Genomic DNA, 19960 nt, shown 5'->3' on the forward strand with positions numbered 1-19960 from the left:
TGCTCTAAAAGAAATCTATGCCAAAATCTAACTATCATTTGCAGCTCTGACGAGGCAATCGCCACCTATTGTCCTTTGGCATTCACTAGCTTTCTCTCCCACTTTCCTTTCTCTCTTTCCCTTCTCTCACATCAGACCAGTCTGACCACCCTCGAGTCAGGAAGTCAGGACCATAATCTCAGCTCCTCCACCACATACCCCAGCTAGTTGTGGACTTGAAGGCAAATCAGTTAATCAATTTTGACATCTCTTCAATCAGCAATTAAAATGAGGATATTGGTTTGTATAAGTTTTCAAACTATCCTGAGAATACTGAAGGTTCTAAAGAAATGAATCAGTCATTCTATGAGCATTTGATTCCATCTGTTCTATTTGAAAGACTATAATAAGCCATGCTTTTAATATCCCTAACATAAATATGTCTGAGATTACCAATACCTTGTGCTAATTCTTTCTTTCCTGCTGCAGACTTGAGAACTGCCTAAAACATGTCCTGGGACAGGAGAGTTCTATTTCTGAGCTGGTAAATTTTTTTTTTTTTTTTTTTTTTTTAAATTTTTTTTTTCAACGTTTATTTATTTTTGGGACAGAGAGAGACAGAGCATGAACGGGGGAGGGGCAGAGAGAGAGGGAGACACAGAATCGGAAACAGGCTCCAGGCTCTGAGCCATCAGCCCAGAGCCCGACGCGGGGCTCGAACTCACGGACCGCGAGATCATGACCTGGCTGAAGTCGGACGCTTAACCGACTGCGCCACCCAGGCGCCCCTGAGCTGGTAAATTTTTTGAGAGTAAAGCCTGTTTGTGTCTGTTCACATGAAAATGTACCATCAAGTCCATCACCAACAAATATGTGTGCTGGGCCCAATAAGACAGCTTGAGAAGCTCAGCTCCAATCAGAGCCAGGTCTTGACATTGCAAAACTAAGTGTTGGGTGTTCTTATATAACTTTATTTATACATACTGTTTCTTTTGGGGGAAGTAGAATAGTTACTGTTACAAAAGAGAAATGGTCTGCTGGCTGAAGAGAGAGTCTTTTAAGAGAAAATATGAGATACTTATGACCAAAGCGATCAAGTTCAAAGTGAAGCATCAAGTCAGACTCAGCCAGTACCAACTGATCCTTCAACTCTTTTTGGCTACAGAACAACAGTGACACAAACAGGAGGAAGGCCACAAAAACTCAAAAGACAAGAAAATACAGTAGCTATTATCGATCTTTGGAACTCACCTCCTAGGACAACAAAATCCATTCAAGTTCTTGATATGCTTTGTAGCAAACCCTGGCAAAATAGCTTTAGAGTCTCTGCCATAGAACATGTATCTAATGAGCCTGAAAATGAGGTTCTTGGCTACATTCAATCTAAAACATACATCATAATGTATTTTTTAAGTTATGTAATATTTAAGTTTGACAGTGCATGTTTAACATTGCCCATGAGGGAAAAACACACGCTCTCTTGTAAAAGCTTATTAAATCTTATACCACAGACCTTGTCATATGTGCATTAAGTGAAAAGCCTCCTTCAAAAATATAGTGTTGCTGTCAGATAGCACAGTCCACCCAAGAATCTAAGACAGTGGATTTAATGACTTAGCTAAGTAGGTCAAAATTATCACTGCAAATCACATCTTATGATGGATTAGGTTCCCAAGTCCATTAATATGGCCAAAATTAGTTAAAGTGAAAATTATCCTTGAACATCTCAATGGCTAGGAAGAAGAGAGCTCTATGTATCGCCCTGTACAGTAATGTACGTGGGCAATTATGTAACATGTACATTGTAACGTATGACTCACAAAAGAGTACGTGCAAAATATAATCGTCATATTACCCTGTTTCTCTAGGAGTTGGATTACCATGAGATACATGCGAGCATAAAGAACCAGCTCTACATGAAATGTTCAGGCTTGCTGATGGAAATGAAGGAATTTGTGGTTCTCTTTACGCTGCTTCTTGGACATGACAATCACCCAGGTAATTTATAAGGGAGAATACATGCTTTGAAACCCTTAACATTAATACAAGAAGAGAAGAAAATGTTTTTTCTTCTCAATAGGCATGTAAAATCTCAAATAAGTTTGTAAAATTTGGAAATACTTCTCTTTAAAAATAAACCTATTTAAAAATAAACCTGGTTTTAAAAACCCAGGAGTAGAGACCTCCCAAAAGCATGGTTGTACAAGTATCATATGACTTCACTCATATGAGGACTTTAAGACACAGAACAGATGAACATAAGGGAAAGGAAGCAAAAATAATATAAAAACAGGGAGGGGGACAAAACAGAAGAGACTCATAAATAAGGAGAACAAACAGAGGGCTACTGGAGGGGTTTGGGGAGGGGGGATGGGCTAAGTGGGTAAGGGGAATTAAGGAATCTACTCCTGAAATCATTGTTGCACTATATGCTAAATAATTGGGATGTAAATTTAAAAAATAAAATAAAACAAAAGCATGGTTGTAGCTTATTTAAAGCCATCCTTGTGTATGGCGAAGATAAGCACAAGCTATTAGGAAGGAGGCAATACTTTTCAAATCAAAGTTTTAATGTGTCAAACAAATGAAGACGTTTCTTTAAACATTCCGTTCTCAGAATTCCTCATAATATTTTGAGGAGTAAATCCCAGAATATTAGTTTTTCATTACAAAATTTATTGCCTGTGGGGCACCTGGGTGGCTCAGTCGGTTAAGCATCTGACTTCGGCTCAGGTCATGATCTCATAGTTCATGGGTTTGAGCCGCACATCCGGCTCTGTGCTAACAGCTCAGAGCCTGGAGCCCGTTACAGATTCTGAGTCTCCCTCTCTCTCTGCCTCTTCCCTGCTCATGCTCTGTCTCTCTCTCAAAAATAAACATTAAAAAAAATTTTTTTTAAGTTTATTACCTGTTTAAAGGCAAGGTGCTGGTATAAATACTTCAAATGAAGCAAGAAATTTTTTTGACTTTATTTTTCTGACAAGAAACTTACCAGACACCTCTGAAACCTAACAAGAGTACCCTAGCTTGCATATATTGTTAATATTTTTAATAAATCAAATGAGCTTAATTTGGCAATTTAGTTTACAATATTATCTGTTTACACATCATTCTACATTGACAATGAAAGCATTTGGATTTGACATTCCAAACAGCATGCATTTGACATTTTAAAACTCTGTGTAAATATCTGATAGAAGTAACAGCTAAAGAAAAACTTAATAGCATTGGACATTTTGTAGTTTTAAAAGCACACTGACAAGAATTTTCTATCAAACACTAAAGATTTAAATTGGGCTGAGTTGCTTGTTCAATCAATTCTATCCAAATTGAACTTGGAGAAAAAAAATGAATGCTGTTGTTAGATGTTGCCAATGATTCAACTGAGGAAAAAAAGCATCAGCAAATGCTATGTAGAAGGTAGGCTGGTGAGCAAAACCAGGCAACATCCTAGCAAACATAGAAATCACAGTTTGGTACAAGAAATAGGCATTGACCAGAAATACAGAAACATTGTACATGTACCTGTGATCACTGCTATTTAGCAGAGACACCCATGCCAGAAAATCGTATAGTTGAAGGATTTAGCCACCTGGTAAAGCAGGTCTGAGACAGCTTCCCAGTGGCAATGACATTTGAGCTAACACTACAAGGAAGAATGAGAGCAGGGCTTAGGGGGCGGGGCACAAGTGGTGTTGGGAGACTAGTTAGAGGCCCTGCAGGTGTCCAGATGGGGTGATGGAGATGATGAGGCTTGGAGTTGGGGCATGAGGAGATGGTGAAAAGTACATGGGTTTGGGAATGTTTAGGAGACAATAAAAAAAAAAAATCAAACAGGACTTTATGGTGACCTGGATGTGCCCTCTGGTTCTCTTTTTTTAAGCTTTGGATCAATTAATGAAACTGAACCTAAGATTTCAAGGTGAACTGTTAAAGTGCCCCTACACTACACTTGCTATAGGTTTGGGTTTTGTTTTGCTTTGCTTTGTTTCTTATTCCCACACCCCTTTTCCAGACAGTGCCACAAAATACAGAATCAGAGACTGAGCAAGTATATGCTATGGGAAGGTCTTCAGAGTATAGGAAATGGTGCTTAGACATAAAGGGGGCTGGTCTCCTCCTGAGGCACAGGGCACATCCCTGTGGCATTTCTAACATCCCAGCACAAAGCGGGGAAATGCCATGTGCCATCCACTGCCACACTATGGCCTTGGAACACACACCCCTCCTCCCCGCCCCCCCCCCCGCCCCCCCGGAAGCGCAGCTGTCTGTGCTGACTAGGAAATTGCCTGCCCCTCCCTCTTGAGAAAGCACAGCAGATGCTTTTTATATAATGTCCAATTACTCCAAGGAATGTCATCATTTTTATGATTAATCAGTTGCACACATTCAGGGACATATGTGAGATGGGTATTCAAGGACAACAAAAGACCCTGCAGAGAGGAGATAAATTGAGCCCAGCATCTGTGGCCAATATATACAGAAACAAATTAACTGTATATATTGCATAAATACCTCTCTATGTAGATTACTGCCAAAACAAGGACTAATTTAATCTAAATTCATTGTGAAGCAAATCTATTTTTTAAATCTACAGGTTATACAAATGGTGAGGAAAAACTGTAAATAATAAATATCCCCTTGATAGAACTCAAATAATAATGAGCTAGGGAGCCTGCAACTGTGATGATCACATATAAAATAGCACCCAATAAATAAAAAAGAGTTTCTGTGCTCAAAAGGATTCTTTCAAGAAAGAATCAAATCAAGCAGGAATATTCCAACTTGCTTTGTAAGGCCCAGCTCAAATGTCAGCCCCTTTGTGAAGTTTTCTCTGATCTCTTGAGCAGAATTAATAGGCCTCTCCTCCGAGCCCTTACGACACTTGTCAGCGGGTAGTGGAATTATTTATCATGGGGTGTCTCTCGGGTGGTTCTCTTCGATTTCATTTTCCTAGCATACAACCCAACTTCCTTCTCATTCTGCGGCTTTGAAGAAAATGCAAATATGAGAAGCATTGACAGTAGAGCTGGCAGCTGCTAACACCAGGAAACTGTCCATGGGGCCAGGCACTAACCCCATGCAATCATTCCTTTCATCCTCACAATGATCCAAATGACAGAAGTCCCACCAAGATGAGCAAACCGAGCAACAGAGGTGAAAAGATGTGTCCTCAGCCACACAGCTAGTAAGTGAGGACAATCAGGATTCTAATTCAGGCAGTCCCACTCTGCAACCCTGCAGACTGGGGTGAGATGGGAAATCACTGGCCTTGGAGTCCAAATACCTGGAGTCAAGGTCTTTATTTGGTAGTTTACTAGCTGTGTCATCCTAGGATACTCACTGAGCACTCTGGCCTCTGAGATTCCCCCTACAACTCCACAGTTCCAGGTTTCATGCACACCCACCTGTAAAACAGCAACCGTCCCCTTAGTGGCTGGGCTTCCCACCAGTAAGCACAGCCTGCAGCTACTGGATTGGCATCTCAGCCAAACATTTTTGCTGAGACAAATGTTTCTGGCTGGATTTACTGGGGCATTCTTTCTTTCCTGGTGTCCTTACCCATCTTGCAGCTTTTAGGCTAAGTGCTGGGAGACGGCAAAGGTTTAGCAGATGGGTTTTCCTCGGCATTGCCTGGGGAGGTGGCAGCCATCTCCTACTGGGCATTACAGCCACCCTCAGACCTCTGGTGAAGCCCAAGTTGTTAAAGAGGACCAAGAAGTTCATCTGGTGCCAGTTAGACTGATATATCAAAATTAAGCACAACTGGCGGAAACCCAGAGGCACTGACAATAGAGTGTGCAGAAGACTCAAGGGCCAGATCTTGATGCCCAACATTGGTTACGGGAGCAATAAGAAGACAAAGCACATGCTGCCCAGTGGCTTCCCGAAGTTCCTGGTCCACAGTGTCAAGGAGCTCGAAGTGCTGCTGATGTGCAACAAATCTCACTGTGCAGGGATTTCACAATGTCTCCTCCAAGAACCACAAAGCATTGTGGAAAGAGCAGCCCAGCTGGCCATCAGGATCACCAATCCCAATGCCAGGCTGCGCAGAGAAGAAAAGGAACAGACAGACAGCTTATGTGCATGTCGGATTTGTGTTAATAAAACCTAATACTACAAAAAAAAATGTTTAGCAAATGGTTCCTGCACTCCAGAACTAAGAGCTTAACAAGGGATTCGAACAAGGAAACCAAGTCTCAAGATACAATCCAATGCTGTAGGGCACGTGCTCACCCACTATGCCACATAGTCACTCAGGCAAGAGAAACTCATCCTGGCTTCTGCTACATTATTACCCTTCTCCTTATACCTTCTGTACAATATTTTGTGTTCCAGGGACAGTATCTTTGGGTCAGTGGCTTGGGAACCCCTTACAATTTTCAGAGTGCCCTTTCTGAAACACCATTCTGTGATAAACGGTTTCCCTTGTACTAGGGGGATTAGAAATTGAAAAAATTTTTTCTTTATAGTATGTCAACTACCAAAATCATATAGGAGCATTTGTTCCTTTCAGCTGCTGCCTTTGGATATGAGGCCAGTGTAATCTGTGTTTTTTTAGAAATGTATAAGAGTGGGACACCTGGAGGACTCAGTTGGTTAAGTGTCTAATTTCAACTCAGGTCATGATCTCATGGTTGGTGGGTGAGAGCCCCGCGTTGGGCTCTGTGTTGACAGCTCAGAGCCTGGAGCCTGCTTCGGATTGTGTCTCCCTCTCTCTCTGCCCCTCCTCCACTTGCACTCTGTCTCTCTCAAAAATAAATAAAAATGTTTTAAAAAATTAAAAAAAAGAAACATATAATGGCATAATGTTTTAAAGGTTTTTAAGAAATCTTGACATGATGGGGCGCCTGGGTGGCTCAGTCGGTTGAGCGTCCGACTTCAGCTCAGGTCACGATCTCTCGGTCCGTGAGTTCGAGCCCTGCGTCGGGCTCTGGGCTGATGGCTCAGAGCCTGGAGCCTGCTTCCAATTCTGTGTCTCCCTCTCTCTCTGCCCCTCCCCCGTTCATGCTCTGTCTCTCTCTGTCTCAAAAATAAATAAATGTTAAAAATAAAGAAAGAAAGAAAGAAAGAAATCTTGACATGTTTTTGCTGAAAGGAAAAACAGGTGTTTTGACATCCCAGGTTGATTACCTGCACCCAGAATGAAGGAAAGACCTTATATACATAGCAGAGAATGGAGAATAGCTCAGTTTCCATGATTGTTTTCCCCAGGCCACTAAGCACTCACTTGCAAAGCACATTCCTATTCTCAGGTTTGATGACCTGATTGCTTTATCCTGTGGGTCCTTTCCTCCTCCTCACCTATCTCCAGAAGTAAGATTAGAAATGTCACATATTTGGGGGCGCCTGGGTGGCGCAGTCGGTTAAGCGTCCGACTTCAGCCAGGTCACGATCTCACGGTCCGTGAGTTCGAGCCCCCGCATCAGGCTCTGGGCTGATGGCTCGGAGCCTGGAGCCTGTTTCTGATTCTGTGTCTCCCTCTCTCTCTGCCCCTCCCCCGTTCATGCTCTGTCTCTCTCTGTCCCAAAAATAAATAAACGTTGAAAAAAAAATTAAAAAAAAAAAAAAAGAAATGTCACATATTTGGGGTGCCTGGGTGGCTCTGTCGGTCAAGCATCTGACTCTTGATTTCGGCTCAGGTCATGATCTCGTGGTCTATGGGTTCAAGCCCTGCATCAGGCTCTGTGCTGAGAGCATGGAACCTGTTTGGGATTCTCTCTCTGCCCCTCTCCTGCTCTCTCTCTCTCTCTCTCTCTCTCTCTCTCTCTCTTAAAATAAATAAACATTTTTTAAAAATGTCATATATTCAGAGATCAAAAGGAAACCTTTTTTGGAATCTGTTTATGTCTCTGGATCTTTCTCTTTGACATTATTGTCTGCTGTGTTCTTCAGGCTAAGCTAGGCTATGCTGCACTAATGAGCTTTCTTTCCCCTGGCCTGTGTGCTTTCCCTGATCACACAAAGTAAAAGGGGAGAACCAAAGACAGAATGAGACCCTTTTGGCTCCTTCTCCTAGTAGGCTCTTCTTTGCAGGTCCTACCTGGGAATGGAGGAATGCGTTCTAGATCCACTGGTGATTTGAATATGTGACCACAACAGTGATCATTGAGGACTCTGTCATTGACAAGGCTCTCCTAAGTCACAAGGCAGCATCCATTGTCTCTGAGAAGGTGGGAGCCTCTCTTTTCACTGCTTTAAATGTTGACCAGAAGAAACAGCGATGCTTCCACAATGCATTCCTAATGTATTACTCTATTACTCAAAACCTGGCAGCTATATATTTAAGGGATTTGGGGTCATAGGGAGGGAAGCTCCAAATACCATTAGAGCACATTAAAGAAGATGAAATTAGCTTAGGAATGTAAGCACATATCAAGCCATTAAATAATTTAAAAGGCACTTAGGGTAGCATTGAGCCATACAAGTATGAGCACTTCAAACTTCTTTGGTTGAACTGAGCTAAAATGTTTGGTAGGATTAAACTTGGAGGCTGGTGCAAAAACCCTGGAACTCTACAGAAAACATTCTATCATGTGGACACATTTTTAACAAGGGTGATCTCTTGGTCACTAACGCCATAGGAAATTGTGTATGTGGCAGTCATGGCCAGCTGCCTAGACAATATCACCTCCCTTTCTTCCTTCCTAACAGAATCTCAATTTTGTCCAACATACAATGTGTCCAATAAAAAACCTGTGTTTCTGGGGCACCTGAGTGGCTCAGTCAGTTAGGTGGCTGACTCTTGGTTTCGTCTCAGGTCAGGATCTCATGGTTCATGAGTTCAAGCCCCACATCAGGCTCTGAGCTGCCAGTGTGGAGCCTATTTGGCGCTCGCTCTCGCTCTCTCTCTCTCTCTCTCTCTCTCTCCCCCCCTCTCTCTCCCCCTTCCCCACTCTCTTTCTCTCTCAAAAATAAACTTTATTAAAAAAAACCAAAATCTACATTTCTCAGCATTCCCTGAAGCTAGAAGCAACCATATGATACAGTCCTAGTCAATAACGTGCAAGTATAAATCTGGGAATTTTTTGGAAACTCTAATTTCCTGATAGAAATGCTACTCCTTCTCCCTCACCACTTCCTCTTCCTCTCTGAATAGAAGGTAGTTGAGAGATAAGAAATGGAGTATCTGGTTTGCAAACTTTCAAGAGAAAGAATCCCACTGAATACATCAGAGCAGAGAGATAGAAGGAGCCCAGTCTACTGGTGCCATAATGAGCTACTGTGTAAATCCCAGACTCTGACTTTGGAACTTTCTAGGTAAGGGAATAAATCCCTATTGGATTAAGCTACTGTGGTTGGGTTTCTGTTTCATGAAGTGGAGGCAACCCTTAATCAATATAGACACACAGACAGAAGTGTTTCCTGTCCAATATCACTTTGAAATTGGAAGGATAAACACAGGTGCTTGTTACAGGACCTTTCTCAATATTTTCTGTCCTAGGTACCTGATGATGCTTCAAGAGGGGGTAGAATACAGGGTCCTCAAATTCTCTTGACCATGGAAACTTTTATTTCATGTTACATTTCTTGAGAATAGTGTTTTACCAGATATACATTGGAAAGCAGTGTTTCAGGTGCATTTCTCTCTCTCTCCTGAACTAAGAAAAAACATGCCTTTCTAGAGCAATACAAATATAAATTCTTAGAAAAAGTTAAAACATAAAACATTGTAACTTTGCATACTGGGTTGAATAGTTATCTCCCTGAAATTCATGTCTCCTGGAACCTGTGAATGTGACCTTATTTAGCAATAGGGTATTTGTAGAAAATTAAGAATAATTCATAGTGGATTAGGATGGGCCCTAAATCCAACGATGGGGGACTTTATAAGGAGAGGGAGATTTGGGTATAAAGAAACACAGAGGACACACAGGCACAGAGGAGAAGCCTATGTGATGATGGGGGCAGAGACTGGAGTCATGTGGCTGCAAGCCAAGGACACCAAAGACTGCTGCTAACCACCAGAAGTCAGGAACAGGCAAGGAAGGATTCTTCCTTTACAGCCTCCAGAGGGAGCACGGCCCAATGGAAACCTTGATTCCAGACATCTACCCTCCAGAACTATGAACAAATATATCTACAATTGTAAGCCATCCAGTGTGTAGTACTTTGTTAAGGCAGCCCTAGGGAACTAATATGCTTTGTGATGCTGTAATTGTAATAAAGTTTAAATCATTGTAAATTTGTCCCTGTGTCCAGGATGAGGATGAAGCGTCAACATGGGTGGAGGCCTGTCTCAGCCCCACCCGTCTCCTCTACCATATTTAAGATTCTTACAAGGAACTTACATTCTTCCTGTCTTTTTCCCTTGAAACCAAATAGGATCTTGAAAACTGTAACATTAAAAAAGGGAGAAGCTGACATTTAGAAAGAAAGGTCCTGGACAGCCACCACAGTACCCTAAGCTCCACAGAGGCAGCACTGGGGCAAGTGAGAGCCAGACGGGCACTGGGCGGCTCTGCCACATTGAGGAAAATAATTAAACATGGGCAAAGGAGATCCTAAGAAGCCCAGAGGCAAAATGTCGTCATATGCAAACTTGCAGAGAGGAGCCAGGAAGAATCACCTAGATGCTTCAATCAGCTCAGAATTTTCTTTTTTTTTTTTTTTTTAATTTTTTTTTTCAACGTTTATTTATTTTTGGGACAGAGAGAGACAGAGCATGAACGGGGGAGGGTCAGAGAGAGAGGGAGACACAGAATCGGAAACAGGCTCCAGGCTCTGCGCCATCAGCCCAGAGCCTGACGCGGGGCTCAAACTCACGGGCCGTGAGATCATGACCTGGCTGAAGTCGGACGCTTAACCGACTGCGCCACCCAGGCGCCCCCAGCTCAGAATTTTCTAAGGAGTGCTCAAAGAGGTGGAGGCCCATGTGCTCAAAAGAAAGGAAAATGTGAAGACCTGGTAAAGGCAGGCAAAGCCCATTATAAAAGAGTAAATGAAAACTTACATCCCCCTCTAAAGAAGAAACAAAAAAGAAGTTCAAGGATCCCAATGCACCTAAGAAGCCTCCTTCGGCCTTTTTCTTGTTTGGTTCTGAGTATCACCCAAAAACCAAAGGAGAATATCCTGGCCTATCTGTTGGTGATGCCGCAAAGAAACTGGAGAGGTGTGGAATCACGCTGCCGCAGAGAACATGCATCCTTACGAAAAGAAGGCTGCTAAGCTGAAGGAAAAATATAAAAAGACTATTGCTGCATACTGAGCCAAAGGAAAGCCTGACACAGCAAAAAAGGGAGTCGTCAGGGCTGAAAAAAGCAAGAAAAAGATGGAAGACAAGGAAGATAAGAGAGGAAGATGAAGAAGATGAACAAGTTCATCCTAGCGTAGTTTTTTGTTCTGGTCTATAAAACATTTAACCCCTCCCCCTTCCTGTACACAGCTCACTCCTTTTAAAGAAAAAAACTGAAATGTAAGACTGTATAATATTTGTTTTTAAACTGTACAGGGTCTTTTTTTTTTTTTTTTCTGTATAGTTAACACACTACCGAATGTGTCTTCAGGTAGACCTATCCTGGTGGTATCTTCAATAGCCACTAACTTTGCCTGGTCGGTATGGGGGTTGTAAACTGGCATGGAAATTTAAAGCAGGTTCCTGTTGGTGCATAGCACTAATTAGTTATATATGGCGATGGTAGCTGGTTCATTTTCAGTGGTCTCTGATGCAGTTTATACAAAATAATTGTTGTTCTTGGGGTGCCTGAGTGGCTCAGTTGGTTAAGTGTCTGACATCAGCTCAGGTCATGATCTCATAGTTCATGGGTTCCATCCCTGCGTTGGGCTCTATGCTAACAGGTCAGAGCCTGGAGCCTGCTTCAGATTCTGTGTCTCCTTCTGTCTCTGCCCCTCCCCTGTTCTCTCTTTAGCTCTCAAAAATAAATAAACATTAAAAAACTGTTGTTGTATTAACTGAGTACCACTCTGTAATTGCAAAAAAAAAAAAAGTTGTAGCTATTTTGTTGACATTATGAATGCTTCTAATACAATTTTTTTTTGAAGGGAGGGAGGACGGATGGACAGAAAATCCTGAAGAACAACTTTTCAGCAACCCTGGATTTGCCAGTAATTATGGCCTCACCTTGGGTCAGAGTCTTGTCTTCTCTCGGTTTCATCTGTGTGTTCTCTAGAACTCCAGGGGTGGACTGGAGGGTCTGCATGGCTCCTTCTGCTTTGACATGCCAGAATTCCAGTGGGAGCATTTCTCATATATAGGAACATCTGGTGCATGTTTCTCAGAAATAAAGAATTGCAGCCCCTTGCTAATGGTTGGGGCTCCTTTTAGAGCTTTCCTGAGTTCATTTATATGCAAGAATATTACTTCCTAGGATATTATAACTGAGCAAGAGAAAATACTGAAGTGTTGTGCTTGGTGTAATGTTTGCCTTGGCATATTGGACATTCTTAGAGAGGACTGGTTGTCTAGAGAAAGGCGTAATACTAATTACCAGGATAATGATGACTGTGTATCTCCTTTTCCCACCCTCAAGAGAAACTCACACTTATAAAGCTAACTAAATTGGGGCACCTCAGTAGCTCAGTCAGTTAAGCACCCAACTCTTGACTTCAGCTCAGATCATGATCTCACGGTGCATGAGATCAAGCTCCGCGTTGGTCTCTGCACTGACAGTATGAGGCCTGCTTGGGATTCTCTCTCCTCGTCTCTCTCTGACCCTCCCCTGCTCTCTCCCTCTCAAATAAACTTACAAAAAATGATAAAAAAAAAATAAAGCCAAGTAAATTACACCCATTACAAAAGATGTCTTTATTTTACCAACAAGTTTACTAAGAATTTCCTTTAACATTAACAGTGTAGCAAAGAGCTCAACCTACTCTCCAGTCTAAACAACCCCACATTTGAGACTTTCTTCATATGCACTACTTTCCATCTATAAGACCATGGTCTAGCAGACCATGTAGGCTGCTTTTTCCTGAACCCCAGCTACTTGTCATCATAGGTTGTAAGGGTGAAAAACAACACAGCACAACACTCTTGAAACTGACCAACACAGAGTAAGCTTAGGAAAGGAATACATCTTGGAGCTTGAAGGTTGTGTTGTCAATGTATCCTATGGGTTACCAGAAATTCAGGGGTGAAAATAAAGAATCCCTGCTTTGCACAAGGATGCACAAGACACAATGTCTTTGTAAGGTGCATCACAATATTATAATTATCAGACACAAATATTTTTAGCATTTTAAATGCATATAGCCCTTGCCAAAAATGGTTTGAGAATGCAAAAGAGACTATAAATTCTGGAAGATGCACAGAATTGGACGTTGACTTATGGACATTTGCAATATAATTTGTGCTTAGCAAGGACACCAAAACCTTAAAATAACATCTCCATAATTCTCTAAGTATATCAATAGCCCTATTGACAACCATATTTACAACAAAGGAGAAAAATAAACCAAAAGAGTAAATTGGGTTTTTAAACTGTTCATCTATGTAGCATTACCTAGAAATAAGTTTTCCTCATCTAAATAATGAGATTAATAATACTTGACCTTATACAATTGTTGCAATTAGAGTTTTAATAATAAATACAAAAACACAGCACTGTCTTAGCCCAAGCTGCCATAACAAAATACTATAGGCTGGGTAACTTATAAACAACAGAAATTTATTTCTGACAGTTCTGGAGGCTGGGAAGTCCAAGATCAAGGCACCAGCAGATTTGGTGTCTGGTGAGAGCCTGCTTTCCAGTTTATAGACCACTGTCTTCTCACTGTCCTCACATAGCAGAAGGGGCAAGGGAGATCTCTGAGATCTCTTTTATTTATTTTTTTTAATGTTCATTTTTGAGAGAGAGAGAGAGAGAGAGAGAGAGAGAGAGAGAGAGAATGAGTAGGGGAGGGGCAGAGAGAGAGGGAGACACAGAATCTGAAGCAGGCTCCAGGTTCCATGCTGTTAGCACAGAGCCCGAAGCGGGACCTGAACCCACGAATCATGAGATCATGACCAAGCCAAAGTCAGATGCTTAACCAACTGAGCCACCCAGGCACCCCTCTGAGATCTCTTTTATAATGTCATTAATCTCATTATTGCAGAGCCCTCATGACTTAATCATCTCCAAAGGCGCCACCTCCAAATACCATTGTATTAGGGATTAGATTTCAATGTATGAATTCTGGAGAGACATTAACATTCAGTCTATAACAAATCATTAACACAGCCTGATATGTAGAAAGTGCTCAATAAATTTTAGCTACTACTATTATGGTGGAGCCAAGTGAAAGATTTGGGATATGTTTTAGAGAATTAAGCCAATTGAATTTGCTGATAGATTGGATGGGAAAGTGAAGAAAATAGAGAAACCAAGAAAAATTCCAAGATTTTTGGTATGAACAACTGGGAAGATAATGTAATACAGAAAAAAGTGGGTTTGAGGAAAGAAATTAAGACTCTGCTAGGGTTGTTAGGCTTGATCTGAGTTACCTGTAAGACGTCCATGTAGAAACGTCAAGGAGGCAGTTGGGAATACAAGTCTGTAGCCTCACTGCTCAGCACCATTCAAAATAAGATCCCAAAACCAGCAGCCTCAGCATCACCCAGGAACTTGTTGGAAATACAGAATCTTAAGTCCTACCTCAGATCACTGGAATCAGAGTGTGCATTTTAACAAGATTCCCAAGTGATCTGTATGCACAATAAAGACTAAGTAGCACTAAGCTAGAGTTCTCAGAAAAAAGAGACCAGATGTAGCTTTAGACCAGAACCTAAAGCTAAGGCCTGGAAAAGCTCCCCGGGGGGAAGCGAGAATAGGGGACCCAGAGTAGAGTCATGGGACTCTCCCACATTCAGAGGTCTAGTAGAGCTAAATGGAACTCCACAGAGGAAGAAAGAGAAACAGCCAGTGAGGCAAGGGAAAACCAGGAGAGTGAAGGGTACCAGAAAGTCAGACAACAAAATGTTTCAAGAAGAGGTCCACTGTGTTGACAGCTGCTGATAGGTCAGTAAGATAAGAATAGAGAAGAGACCATTAGACTTGGCAATAAGGAGGTCACTAATGACCTTGACAAGAGCAGCCTCAGTAGCAGAGAGGGGACAAAAGCCCATGTGTAGACAGTGGGGAAGAGAAAGTGAGGCAGTGAACAAGGCAGTTCTTGCAAGGAGTTTTGCTGAGAATATAAAGAGAGAAATGGGGTAGTAGCAGGGATACTTAGGTAGGAGATACTAGAGCATGCCTGAATGCCAATGGGGATGTTGAAAGGTGGGGGGGGGGGGGGGGCTGACAATGCAGAAAAAAGAATGACCAATTGCTGGAGTGGTGGTTTTGAGAAGGTATGAGGAAAGGGGGCCCAGATCCCAGAGAAAGGATGGTGCCTAATAAAAGCAGGACCACTCAGCTCATTGCTTCTGTCTTTCAATGAAATTGGAGGCACCTAGCAAGATGTGTGGGAGTGGGAGGAGAGGATATTTTTTTTAAAAGAGGAGTGAAATACTCATTTTGGAGAGTGGGAAAGTGAATGTCTCAGGATTACCACGTAGTACAGAGTACTTTTTTGAGATTTTTGGCCAGGCATTGAAGAAAACCCACACTTTCCTATAACATGCTTCATTCCCCGCCCCCCCAAATGTCCTGTTCTAATGGGTAAGTATGAATTATGAAAAAGTACATCTTCTCCGTCAATCCTTATTTTTCCCGTGGCAGTTTATTATGTTAAAGGTCACCATCAGCAGAGCAAGGCTAGACAAGAGAGTCATCTCAGAGCCACAGGAAGATGGTGATATGGAAGGACAGAAGCCTTCTGTCCCCTCCATGAGATGCATGGCTGGGGGGAATGCAGGAATTAATGACATGAAAACACAAGATGTTTCAAGAAAGGAAGTTTTCCTTCTCTTCTCACAATGCCCCAAGAACTACTAGGAGATCTCTCATGAGACTAGCACTTTCATAAACAACACCATATACTGTTAATTGCCTTTAATTGAGTTTTGAACAAGCCCAAAGTCACTAATGCCTCCTTGGTTACCTTCCTGCCTCCTTGGAAGCCAAGCTCATTGAACAATCCCATAATTCTTTGCAGGATTCCCTAATCCAGCTACATGAAGCCCATTTCTGTGATCCAAAAATAAAAAATCCAAAGGCTCACTCTCCTCTGAGCTCACTGTTCTCTCACAGCACACATCCCACATACTCAGGGCCTTGGCACAGTGTAGATAGCCTCTGTACGACCTACGGCCACTTCCTTCTATTTGGAAGCCCACGGCTCCCAACTGGACAGACTTCCCATCAGCCCCCTTGTAGCTATCCTCCATCACTATTTCTTGGTCATTCCCCTCACTCACGGATGACTTCACCATCTTCCCCTGGGTCACTAGGCCTTCTGATTCCTGATGACTTCAACATTCATTCCCATGCAGTGATACACCCAACACCCAGCCTCACATTTCCTTGGCCTCTCATGCCAGCCATGTTTCCTTCTACCCCAGTCTCAGTCATCCACTCCCATGGTTATATTCCCTAGATCTTGCTGCCACCAATAAGTGCACCATTTCCAACATCTGGATTTTACATCCTCCTCCTTAACCATCTCCTTCTAGCCCATCTACTCTGATTCTCCAATGTCTCTGTGAACTTCTGCTCATTTTTTCACTATCTAGCCTCAAACTCCACTCTTCACATCCTTCCTTATCTTGCTTACATTAACTAGTTCCACTAGGTAATAATCCCCTTGCAAAAATACCTCAAATTCCTCTTTTCCATTCTCCTCCGCTGTTCTCACCTCAAAGAGCCCTACCTTTGGTCAAATGCTACAAGGCCTTGTTTCCAGTATACATTTGAATAGTTGACCTTTGCACACAGCTGTGCAAACTAGACTTATTTCAAAACTCTCTCTACACCTTTCAAATTATTTCTAAATATTACCAAACAGTCTGCCCTTCCTTGGTGTAGACTCTTCAAGGAGATTGTTTCCTACTTTCTCACCTCTCCTCAAATACCCACATTGGCCTCTTCTCTCTTACTAGAGTATAATCTCCTAGTTCACAGAGGCATGCCCAGCACTTGGAACAGTAGATGGACATAGAGGGTGTTAAGTAAATACTTGTCAACTGACTAATTGATACTCATAGTCAAACCATAATAAATTTACCTACTACTGTGATAAATTATTCATTGTTGCTAATATACCTCAATCACATTAAACATTTTTATTGCTATAAAATGTACATAGCATAAAATTTATTATCTCAACCATTTAAAAAAATTTTTTGAACATTTATTCCTTTTTTGAGAGACAGAGAGAGACAGTGAGTTGGGGAATGACAGAGAGAGAGGGAGACACAGAATTTAAAGCAGGCTCCAAGCTCTGAGCTGTCAGCACAGAGCCCGACACGGGGCTTGAACTCACAAACTGTGAGATCATGACTTGAGCTGAAGTCAGACGCTTAACCCACTGAGCCACCCAGGTGCCCCAACCATCTTAATCATTTTTAAGTGTACCATCCATTCATAATGTTATGTAACCATCACATCTCTAGATCTCTTTTCATCTTGTAAAACTGGAACTCTATACCCATTAAACATTAAGGCATTAGAAAATTTCCCCCACCCCAGACCCTGGCTACCACCATGTTACTTTCTGTTTCTATGATTTTGACTACTCTAAGTACCTCATATAAGTGAAATCATACTGTATTCGTCTTCCTGCGACTGGCTTATTTCATTTAGTGATATCCTCAAGGTTCATCCTTATTACAGTATATGTCAGACACACCATGTTTTCCTTGTCCATTCATCCATTTATGGCCACTTGAGTTGCTTCTGTGTTTTAGCTATTGTGAAAATGCTGCTATGAACATGGGTATACAAATATCTCCTTGAGTCCCTATATCAATCAAATTTAAATACATTTTCTTGAACGTTTATGTAACTCTACTTTCCCTTCTTCCCAAAAATTAACAGAAGGGGTGATCCGGGCCAAACATCTATTTTAAAGAAATATTTACTGAACTAAATGTATAAAGACCAGTACTTGGATAAAAAAAAAAAAAAAAAAAAGGATCAATATTATAGCTGTTTTCCTCCTTTCCTCCATCACTTCCTAAGGGGGTAGTTCCTCATAATGTAAACCACAAAATCCTCCAGGGAAGAGCTCAAGAAGCAGCCTGGGTAGGAGGGAAGGATGAGATACCCTAGTTCCTGACTTCACCCCCTCCAGCCCTTCCATATTACCTTCCTCTTAGGCAACTCTCCCTACATCCCCCCATATGGCTCCTCCCCACCCCCATTATGCTTCTGCTCCCCCTTGGAGACTAAAGAAATATCCCTTCCCCTGTTTGTTAGAATGGCAGAAACTTGCAGACATTTAAAAGACAAGAAACAACCAAAAAGATACTGTGGCATTCAAGCACATGAAAAGATGCTCGGAGTCATTGACATTAAGGAAATGCAAATTAACACCACAATAAGATACTACCCATATCTATCATAATAGCTAGAATTTAAAAAAACAAACTAGCAATACCAAGTTTAGAGCAACTAGAACTCATACATTGCTGGTGGGGATGCAAAATGGGGTACATTTTAGAACCAGTTTGGCAGTTTCTTATAAAGTTAAGAATACACTTACCAAACTACGATGCAATCCCACTCCTAGGTACTTATTTACCCGAAAGAATGGAAATACACAAAAATCCATAAGGCAATATGTACAGTGGCTTTATTCATAATCATCAAAAACTGGAAACAACCCAAATGTCTTTTAACGGGTAGACAGCTAAAGAAACTGGTATAGCCATCCAAAGAAATATTACGCAGCAATCAAAAGAAATAAACTGTTAATATTTGTAACAACATGGATTAATCTCGAAAAGATTATACAAAGTGAAAGAAGTTGGACACAAAAGACTACACTGCATGATCCCATTTATTGGACATTCTGGATAAGGCAAAACCAGATGGGTGGTTATCAAGGGCCATGGGTGGATGGCGGAGATTTACTACAAAGGGGCACATGGGAACTTTATTCTATCTTGATTGTGGTGGTTGTTACATGAATGTCTATATTTGTCAAAATTCATAGAACAATACATCTAAGAATAGTGAATTGTACTATATGATGTTTATTATAGCTCAATAAGCTTGACTTTAAAAAGCACAGCAAATAAATTTAAAAAGTCACCTTCTTTTGCATAATACAGGGGACACAAAAGTAAATTATGTAAATTATACTAGCAACACAAACAGCATCAGAACAAATCATTTTTACAGAACTGGTTTCTGATCCTACAGAAGCAGCACTCTAGCCTTGAAAAAGCCCATATTTATATACTACCTTGCCTCGTACTCCTGTCAGGGTACCATCTGGGAGTTGGTCAGTCATTCATCTCAGCCCTCCTTGAACAGGGCAAAAGGACCTCACCCCAAATCCACAACCACCTGGGCCCTCTTACTGGCAGAAACAAAATGACTCATCCTGAAAGAGCCCACCCTTGCTGCCTCATCCACGTACCTCAGCCATACCACCTTACAGGCACAGAAGCAAAAATACCAGTAAACTGTGGGATGACATACCATGGTAATTACAAAACGAGACTGGAGACCTTCTTTCTCAAACTCTAACTCTGAAAGACTATTTTAGCAGGTAAAAGGTAATGGAGAACCTCAAATAGGAGAGACACCAAAGTAGTTATAGATCAGCATGTGGACTTGCTCCGCAAATAGAAACGCTGCTTTCTTGGCTTTGCTCCTCATTTCCCAACAGACTTGACCTTTCTGGGGATGCACCCATCCATCCATAAAATCCTGATGAACCCAACTCAGCAATAGAAACAAGGCTCCTTTGCATAAATAAGCTAGAGATCTGCTTTATAACATTGTCTACTTAATTAAGTATTGCTTCCTGGATGTCCCAGTTGCAGAATCTATGGATTTTTATCCCATTATTATAAATTAATAGATTTGTCCTTTAACAATACTCTCTAGCTATTTTCATTTTGTGTTTGAAGTTAACTAATGTTTAACATCAT

The 19960-nt window shown here is 41.5% G+C and overlaps 1 protein-coding gene and 1 pseudogene across 9 annotated transcripts in view; one reads left to right on the forward strand and one right to left on the reverse strand.

Annotated features, from left to right (window-relative positions):
- Positions 1-19960, reverse strand: part of ADD2 (adducin 2) — a 105064-nt gene that overhangs the window by 75033 nt on the left and 10071 nt on the right. The window lies entirely within an intron of this gene.
- Positions 10469-11333, forward strand: LOC125162948 (high mobility group protein B1-like; annotated as a pseudogene).

This window comes from Prionailurus viverrinus, chromosome A3, assembly GCF_022837055.1.
Source record: "Prionailurus viverrinus isolate Anna chromosome A3, UM_Priviv_1.0, whole genome shotgun sequence".
NCBI classification, from domain to species: Eukaryota; Metazoa; Chordata; class Mammalia; order Carnivora; family Felidae; genus Prionailurus; species Prionailurus viverrinus.